A 9,533-nucleotide genomic window follows, 5' to 3' on the forward strand; every position below is an offset into this window, starting at 1 on the left:
AGATTACAAACAAAACTAAAATAAAATCACATCATAGCAAAAAAAAAAATTGATCGTGATTTCATCACAAAAATAAATCAGTCACAAAATTATAAAAAGAAAAATGTCCAATGTCCAATTACAGTTTATGATAATTAAACTAATCCTAATTACAATTCTAAATTATTAATTAATATTAAAACTAACTCTAACTGCAATTACATCTACAATTTTAAAGAAGTAACAAAATCTCAAATTTAGATCAGGAATCTGGAACAAAATACCTGTATATCGAAGGAGGGATCGATGCATTTTCTTTGAGTATAAATTAATTACTAATCGTGTCAAATGGTCAAGATACAAAATGGTTAGTACAAAATCAGTGAGCATCCGGAAACAACATTAACCAAAACATTGAGAACCAGAAAAAAAAATACAATAAACAAGAATGAATAGGTTTTCATAATATTTTTCTTGATGTTATTCGTTCAAGAAAAAAATCCCAAAAATAGAAGTGTAAGATAAAAAAGAAAAAAAAAATCCTTTTAGGAATTTTTCTATGAAATAAGAAAATTTTATTTTGTTTTTGATTCTAACCATAATTATATTTCTCCATAAATGTTAATTTTATATTTTTAAAACAAACCATCCAAAATATGAATTGTTAATTAGGTAAAAACATATTTTGATTTATTACGGAATTGGTACTCCATGATCTTTTCCTAGCACAACCTCTCCCCTATATAAAATTATCCCTCACCTTATTTCTATGAGGTTTTTGATTATGTCGATGTCGTTTTTGTTTTATTCACGCCGAATTCTATTGTTATGGTGCAGACGACGCTAATATCTTTTGATGTTTTTTTTTTGTTTTAATTTTTTTGTAGGGTTTTGTTGTCTAATAGATCTTGCAGTGAGATTTCTAATGATTGTCGTGGCGTTGAGAAATTGGTAAAGCTCTTTGTCTCTTTCAAATATTAGAATGGGTTTTTTGATTATCTCGCTTTTGTTTCATTCATGCCAAATTCTATTGTTACGGCGCCGTAGCCGCCGCTAATCTCTTCTGATATTTTCTTTTTGTTTTAATTTTTTTCTATAGGATTTTGTTATCTAATACGTATATACTCTTGCAGTGAGATTTCTAATGATTGTCGTGACGTTGAGAAATTGGTAAATCTTTTTGTCTCTTTCAAATATTAGACTATTAGTATAGCTATAAACGAGTTGCTATAATTTTTGTTTGATTTTTTCCAACGTACTTTGATTTTGGTTTGTTTGGTTCGGTGTATATATCTGTTAATATTATTGTTTGCATCCATTACTTTTTGCTCCATTACTTTTTGTTTGTTGTTGCAGAATTCTCTGTTCTTTTGTAGGTGTTAACTTGAGATTTTAATTTTTGACGAGGCCATGCAACTGAAAACGGTGAGTAAATTTTTGATGATGCGAAGACGGCGAGGAGAATCATGTTCCATATTCACATGGTAATAGTTTTGTTCTTTGCTGTTAGTGTGAGGAAAGAAACATTAGAATTAGGTCAGTTTGTTTATTATTATTAGAATTAGGTCATGCTGATTGTAAGAGATGGAGTTGAGGCGTTATCATTCCCACTTTTTATGCGGAACTTTTTTTACACGTGGTACTGCTTATTCCAGAACGATAAAGGCGTAAAGCTGAAGTTCCTCTTGGTGTGAAGGTAACTATGATTTTTCATATCATTTCTGGATTCGTGGCCGATAAGGTTTTTAATTCATTGTGTACTCATCAATTTTGTTGTTTTCTTTTACAGATTTAGGAGTTTTAAAAGTTGTTGGGATTGAACTTTGTAATGGTCCAATTTGAAAAGTTGCATCTATGGCTGCTGGGTTTTTTTTGCAATATTTTCAAGGAAATGGTATATTTTTTTTACTATGCTTTCGAGTTTTTTTTTGGGTGTCTTTTTATTTTCTTTTGATACAATAAATACCTGAGAAATGGTTTGAAACTTTTAAAGACTTTGAGAAGTCTGGTATTTTTTTGTCGGTTAAGGAAAGGATGGTATCTATTTCGTTGTTAAGGAAGTCTTTATTTACTCGCATTCGATTATCTTTTTAACTGATCTAATGTTGGGTAAGACATCATATTATTCTTTGTGAATTTCTTCTTAGTTTAATATAAAAAAAATGAGAGAAAAGCATAACATAATTAGATTTAGACACATACTTTTGATAATAAATTTTTCAACAGTTATGAAGTGTCTAACAAAATTATTCAACAGATCAATGATTGGATCAGAGTCAGAGGTAGTCAATCTGTTAACATTACTGTATCCAATGGGATGAGTAAAATATGGCATCCTCCAGCAGATGATGTCTATAAAATAAATTTTGATGCTTCATATATAAATAAAACTGTTTTGTCAGGATGGGGTCTAATTTGTAGAGATTTTGCAGGTATCAACTATGGATTACGAGGATGTGCATCTCTAGCTGTGGATCCGGAGCAAGCTGAAGCACAATCACTGTTGGAAGCGGTTCAATGGGCGCAAAGGAATGGTTGGAGGAAGATGTATCTGGAAGGGGTCTGCTCAAATGTGATATCAGCTATCAATGGAAAGACAGCAACAATAAAATGTACAACACAAAATCTTGTCCAAAATACTCTTAATATTCTCAGTTCTTTTGAGTTTTGGGTTTGCACTTATGCGCACAGAGATGCAAATCACATAGCAGATTCTCTAGCAAAGTATGCAAGAACTCGGTCTATTTGCTTTAGTTGGTTTAATAATGAGCATGCTTGGATTAAAACATTGATCCAGCATGATCAAAACACTATGTAATTCCTCTTATTATCAAATGAATGATTCATCCTTTCCTATTAAAAAAAAAAGACAATTCTCGAATATCACATTTTAAACGAGTTTGAGATTTAATTTTTGTAGCATTAGGGTCGATGTGACAATGATCACATTAGGGCCACTATTGAATTTGAAGTTTTGACCAAGTTTTGACACACAAACGTGCATCGCAGCAAACAATACAAATCAATTGGCCAGAGAATTTGAAGTTTTCATAAGCTCATCTGGCCACAATCTATGTTATATTCAGCTTTCCTTCCATGCGGACTAGGATGTTAAATCTGACAAGTTGTAGTCTTATGGCTTCTTTATTCAAACCCCTCTTCTCAGCATAAGTTATGTACTACATCGAGAATCATTTCTAACGGTGTTTGAAGCATTTTATATTCATGTAAAAAAACTCATATTTGACACCCCGGCCTAGCCAGACTGATCTCCTCGAAAACAGCTATAAGGTTAACTCATTTAAAATTTGATTTATGTTGCACCGTTTGTGACAATAGCTGCCATGATTTTCAGACGTCGTATCAGTCAGATATTATGGAAACTAAATTAAACTCAAACATAGAAAAATGTAATAGAAAAATGGAGAATAGGATCCATAGATTCATATATAATTATCCTAAGTTTAGGAATATTGTAGCGCCCATTGTACACAAAATGTAAGTAATTCGACAAGCTTACTAATATGGGATTTTTTTTAAGAACCATCTTCATTTGCGAGAATGGAGGTTGAGGAGAAGATATTGCATAGTACAACAACTTGAACTTGATTGAGCCTAAGATGGGTGTGGTTGGTGCGCACAATGAGTATAGATTTAGCGGCTTGATATAATGTAGGACTAACGTGGCCGTTCCATATAGGTATTCTTCCTCATTTTTCTGTTTTAATAATCATTATTGAAACAAAATTGTTATTTTGCATATAGTTATTTTTCTGTTTTAACGGGTCGTTGCATATAGTTTTGTTATTTTGCATCATAATTGCTTTTTGGTTCTTTTTGTTTGTTTTATGCAGTATCTGTTTGTTTTATGCAGTGTCAACTTAGGGTAAAAAATTGTGAAGATGTGAACTTCATTGTGCTGGATAGCATTTATTTTTGTAAGTATCTCCTCAGTTAATATGGAAAGTATATGCTACTATTGTTGTACATTGTACATGTTGATAGACGCTTTCCTGTTTGACAAACAGACTTCATAAGAGCTGAGGATGACATTGCATGATCCAATGCAGAAAGTAAATGGCAACACAAAAGGAAAAATAGATATAAATGAAGTCGAAATGGATAAGAAAAAGAAAGCAGCAAAACAACAGAGAAACTAAAGTACCGCGGCCACTGGTGTTGTTCTTGGTGGTCATGGTCTCAACTGGATTGAACCCCCATGTCAGTATTTATTAGACATGGCATGGGTGCACCACACAGTGGTAGGTTCATACGCAAATGTACTAATACGGGTACTGACGGAATCACTGCTGGGAACCTTCATGTTGCTGGTTCTGATAATTCCTCTCTCAATATGTTGTCGGTTCTGATAATTCCTCTCTCACTGATAGAGGATGGAACTAATAAGAAAACTAAGTGACCTGGAAACTATTTTACTTTTTCTCAAGCTTTTTCGTTAATAGTTTAAAGTGGTAGGGAGATATTTAATGATTAGGTTGGTGTTTACTGTTAGGAGTATGTTATATGTTTTTGTATGGAAAAAGAAAGTTGTAGTTACGTTAGGTGTCTGCGGTCTTTGTTTTTGCCGGGACCTAATTTGATGTTTATTACTCCCTCTGTCCCACTATTAGTTGACTTAGTAGTACAACTTATAAATGATTTATCTCTTAAATTATATCACGGATATTCGTAAATTTATATCATTGAAAAGCATTTTAAAACAACTATGTAACGAATATAAACATGAGTATTAAATGATATAAAATCAAACTATTAATGAAACAAAATCTCTAGATCCGACTAATAGTGGGACAAAGAGATTATATTGTTAGCTTTGTTGCATCACGTGGACACGTGGAGTGCAGTACAATTCGGCTCTGTTCAGCCTGGTTATCCAATCGCATACCAAATATAGACTCACAATATTTAATTATGGAGACGTGAATGAGAGGTGAGATGTGACCTTATTGTTCTTCCCCATAATAAAATCTGTAAACTAATTTTGATAGTTCAGTATCGTACTGTTACTATTGTAGAGTGAATGCTAACCGGCTGGATTATTATCAGTTAATTAATTTCCTTGGAGGGAACCTATCTGAAACAAATTAAGCTTTATATGAAAACCAGGGCCAGTTAATAAAGTTTTGTAGGTTGCCGGGTGATAGTCTCACTTCCATAGATTATGCTATCCATGAAGATTTCCAAACTCTCGCATTAGCTGATAATCTGTAATCAATGTATTTCCCAAACTCTTGCACCAAGAAGCACCCAGAAGCAACTGTATAGACATTGACATAGAAGATGAGGAAAAGATTTATGTATTTTAGGTTCTAATAATGCCGAGTACAGCTATACGATGCTTAATCAAGTGTAAGAATTGAGATGCCAAAATAAATTTAAATATGGTAAAACAGACATCAATCATTTCTTACATAGATAATATTTTTAACGCGGACAAGAGGATGTGGAAGAATGCTAAGAAAAAATACATTTTCATTGTATTGTCTTCCTTACATTTTATATTTGTTTTACACCTTTTTGGTTCATTTTACTTTTTTGAACACCAACAATGTATTAGCTTATTGATTTTCTATTTTTTATTTTTTATGTGATTTTTTATTTCTATACTCGCCGATTTGTTAACCCTTTTATTATAATGTTTTATTTGTAAGAAGAAACTAATATTCCGTAAATAAGAAACAGACCCGTGCATCACACGGGTGAGAAACTAGTCCTGTAAAATCATAACCAAGATTTTAGCCACAAGACTTAAGCCTCTGTTACACAAAGTTATATCTCCATGGCAAGCATCATATGTTCCAGGAAGACACATACAAGATAATGTCATTATAGCCCAGGAAATGGTTCATTTTATGAAGAAAACAAAAGCTTCTCAAGGAATAGTGGGAGTTAATCTAGACATGTCTAAAGCGTTTGATAGAATAGAATGAGATTTTCTTATCCAAATCATGAAGCAGTTGGGTTTTTATTCTAAATGGTGTGATCTCACCAAGCATTGCATCAGTACTTCATCCATTTCTTACTTACTAAATGGCACACCTACAGAAAAATCTTCCCCTCTAGAGGTCTGAGACAAGGTGACTCAATCTCTCCATATTTATTTGTCTTATGCATGGAAGGTTTTAGCAGATTAATCACTAAAGCAAAATAAGAAAAATTGATCATTCCAATCAAGCCAGCTAAGTCAAGGTCTTGTCCAGCCATCTCTCATCTATTCTTTGCAGATGATTGTATTCTCTTCACAAAGGCTAGTGGGGAAGCTATCACAAATATTATTCAGATCATCCATAAATTCACTTCATCTTCAGGTCAAATGGTTAATTTAAGGAAGTCAATTATCTTTTTAAGTAAGAATGTGAGTCCTCAAGCTGCCCAAAACATCTCTTTAATGTTCAATATGAAGAAAATGGAGCTCAAGGAAAAATACTTGGGAATCAATCTTATTATATCCAGAAACAAAGATCAAAGTGTTGATTATGTTGTGGATAAAATGCAACATATGCTTCAGGGTTTATCTCTGATGAACCGTTTACTTCTCTTCAAAAGAAGATCTCTAAACTGTCTTGTGATCAGTGAAACTGAGTTGTCAAGATCTTCATCTGATGAATCAGTCTCAATGTGATCAACTACAGAGTTGCCAACACTTTTACTTTTGCCAAGTAATTTAGTGTTGTTTTGTGCTTTGAAAGCAATATCCTTTCCAGATTTGGATGTATGCTCATGATCAAAGATCTTTAACTTCCGAACAAGAGTATTTATGGAAAGTGTATCAAGCTTATTTCCTTAAATGATGGCATGTTTCTTAGAATCATATCTAGCTGGTAACGACCTGAGAATTTTCATCACAATATCCTTTTCAGGAATAGTCTTACCCAATGCAAAGATGCATTAACAATTTCAGAAACTTTGTGATTAAACTCATCAAAGAAATCTTCATCATCCATACGAAAGTTTTACTAATCAGAATTTAGGTTTTGAAACCTAGCTTCCTTTTCAGAGGTATTCCCTTCAAATACGGTTTCTAATATATCCCAAGCACCTTTAGATCGAGTGCACGTAGTCACATGGTGCTGAAGATCTGGGGTAATGGCATGTACGATAGCATTTAAGCCGTCAGAATTTTGCTTTGCAACAAGAATCTCGTCAGGATCATATCTATCAATATCCTTTGCAAAAGTTACACCGTCTACTGTAACCATTGGAGGATTATAGCCATTAATAACATAAACCCATGATTGAAAATCACTTGCTTGAATAAAGGCACGCATAACAATTTTACACCATAAATAATTCGAGTTGTCGAAGACTGGCAGTACGTTTATAGAGCTGCGTTTCTGTCCATGGAGTCAGATTGCTACAAACACAGACTTATGAGGTCTTAAACGTGTTTTCCTGCTCGGATACCAATTGAAAAAGCGGGGGTCTAACAACCACACCCAATATTTCGTTCGGAAATATGTATGGACTAACTCCAATATAATTCCAAGAGAATCAACTAGACAGTCAGACTCAATCAAGGAATCACATCCAAAAGTTATATCTCAATTTCTTAATACAATATGCAATCAAAAAGATAGAAATATGTGAGCCCAATTGATATGAGAAATAACTTGAATGGTATCAAAAACCAATGTTCAAGTGTCAATCAATTTCAATCAATAACCAAAGGTCGGATTTACCAATTGATTGAACTACGCACAACCTGTGATTTTTCAATTATATACACATATATAATATTGCGGAAAAGAAATAACACCACACTGTATTAAGACGCTACAGACACTAGCCTACTACAAGTTAACTTCGGACTGGAATATAGTTGAGCCCTAACCAAGTCTTACACCGATTAAGGTACAGTCGCATTCCTTACGCCTCTGAATCCCAGCAGGACTCTATGCACTTGATTCCCTTAGTTGATCTCACCCACAACTAAGAGGTGCTACGACCCAAAGTCGAAGACTTGATAAGCAAATCCGTCTCCCACAGAAAAATCTATTCTGATAGATAAATCTGTCTCCCACAGAAATACCTACGAAGTTTTTGTTCCGTCTTTTGATAAATCAAGGTGAACATGAACCAATTGATAATCCGATCTTGTATTCCTGAAGAACAGTCTAGAAATATCAATCATCTCATAATAACTTAAATATATGGTAGCAGAACAAGTTATTGTGGAATCACACAGAATGATACGAAGAGTTTTGTGATTACTTTTTATATCTACCTATCGTAGATAAACCTTGATCCAATCTTAGAGAAGATAGTACTGAATACGATAGAACAATTAAGATAAGAACATGCAGTTGTTTCTGGCTTCAGAATCCCAATGAAGTATTTAAGTCGTTAACATATGATGGTTTAGGAAAAACCTAGGTTAAAGGAGAATCTACTCTAGTATGCAACTAGTATCATACAAGAAGTGTGGGGATTAGGTTTCCCAGTTGCTAGAGTTCTCCCTTATATAGCCTTCAAATCAAGGTTTGATAACTTTGAAACAAAGTAATCAATATTCACCGTTAGATGAAAACCTGATTTAAGATTCAAGCTAAGTTTGCTAAAAACCAAAGCAATATCTCTCCACCGTTAGATGGTCTTAGCTTGTTACACACAAATGAAATATACTTTCATTTAGATATGGGTAACCGTACCTAAACATGTATATTGAGTTGGCTCAAGAATAGTTAACCGAAGTTAGCCATATGAACACTTTTTTATTAACCTCATTCATCTAACACTTCTAGATCAAATGATAATCAAATGAATATAATTGTGTTACTCATAGAGCTGTTCAATTGTTTATATTCTCATAGAAGTATACAAGACACAATTGAAACAAAATCGGATTGATTCAAGAGAATCAATTCATGAACACTTAGCCACGGTTTGCAAAGATTGCATTCCTTAATTTATAAATGTGTTTGTTCATGAGTATGAAATCATACTTAACCGATTTTAGAACTTAAACCAACTTAGTTTGCAAACAGGTACGCAAACTTAAGTTCCGGACATTGGTATTTTCCGAAAGTTCGTAAACGGGTATGCATACTGTCGTACCGGACCTAACTCAGGTGAAACCGTTCGCAAACGGGTACGCAAACTTGGTTCCCAGACTTTGACAGTAAAAACCGTTCGCATACTGGTATGCATACTTGGTTCTCGGACCTGAATCACACTACAACAGTTTGCATACCGGTATGCATATTGTGCTATATCCAGACAATGGTTATTTGTTCTAAACTCCCATTTCAATTGTTGAAACATCCTTAGAAGACGACAATAGCTGTCTCACACAAGCTATTAGCTTATAAGTAATTTTCAAGTGATCGAATGATCAATACAAAACATTCCGAGTCTACATAAAATGACGGTCTCACACAAATCATATTAGATGTTTCAAGGAAATTTTCACATGATCATCTTTTGACTCATTATTTAGTTTCCAACAAATAAATTGTTTCCAACTAAACTCATCAAGAATAATGATGAATGTAGCTAAAGCAAAAATCTTTTCAACACATATTTCGAGAAAGATA

General features: G+C 33.5%; 1 long non-coding RNA gene across 1 annotated transcript; it reads left to right on the forward strand.

Moving 5' to 3' along the window:
- The first annotated feature begins 1,420 nt into the window (after nt 1–1,420).
- LOC113309683 lies at nt 1,421–2,712 on the forward strand. Its single transcript, XR_003340707.1, has 3 exons — nt 1,421–1,675; nt 1,769–1,873; nt 2,412–2,712. It is a non-coding gene; the product is annotated as an uncharacterized LOC113309683 (long non-coding RNA).
- Nucleotides 2,713–9,533: the final 6,821 nt, after the last annotated feature.

The sequence above is a fragment of the Papaver somniferum genome, chromosome 9 (assembly GCF_003573695.1).
Source record: "Papaver somniferum cultivar HN1 chromosome 9, ASM357369v1, whole genome shotgun sequence".
Lineage (NCBI taxonomy): Eukaryota > Viridiplantae > Streptophyta > Magnoliopsida > Ranunculales > Papaveraceae > Papaver > Papaver somniferum.